We start from the raw sequence: 736 nt of genomic DNA on the forward strand, positions 1-736 counted from the left end.
AAAGGAGCCACTTCTTGGCAAAGGGCGACATCGGTGACAGAATTCACCATTGATTCAATCTTCCAAATTCACTGGAAAGAGAAGCAACCCAAAGTCAATGTCCTCTACCAGGCCAATATCATTGGCATTGAGCCCCTAGTCATAATCAGTTAGCTCCATTAGTGCAGAGGAGTCAAAAACTACTGGGCATAGGTTTAAGGTGAGAAGGAAAAATTTAAAAGGGAACGGACTAGAAGGGCCGAGATGGCCTTTTTCCGTGCTGTAATTGTTATATGGTTATATGGAGAGGCAACCATTTCGCCCAGAAGGTAGTATGTACATGGAGCAAGCTGTCAAGGTGATGTAGATGGGTAAAATTATGACATTTAAAAGACACATTGGCAGGTATATGGATAGGAAAGGTTAGGAGGCATATGAACCAGGTGCACGCAAGTGGGAGTAGCTTGGTCAAGGCCTGTTTCAGTGCTGTATAGCTCTATGATTCAATGAGAAGTGTAAGTGCATGCCAGTAACTGGACCATGTGCATCTAAAAATAAGTGGATAACCTGGTTAAAATGCAACATATGTTTTAGCATTTTGAAAAAGCTAACTGTAGGTCAAGGTTATAGAGCATCCCCACATAAAGTGGGATGGGGGAAATAAGAAACTACAGATGCTGGTTTACACAAAAGGGCACAAAGGTGCAGCATCTCTGGAGAACATGGATGGGTGCGATGGGGCCAAACATGCAGGGCT

This window comes from Leucoraja erinacea, chromosome 22 (genome assembly GCF_028641065.1).
Source record: "Leucoraja erinacea ecotype New England chromosome 22, Leri_hhj_1, whole genome shotgun sequence".
NCBI classification, from domain to species: Eukaryota; Metazoa; Chordata; class Chondrichthyes; order Rajiformes; family Rajidae; genus Leucoraja; species Leucoraja erinaceus.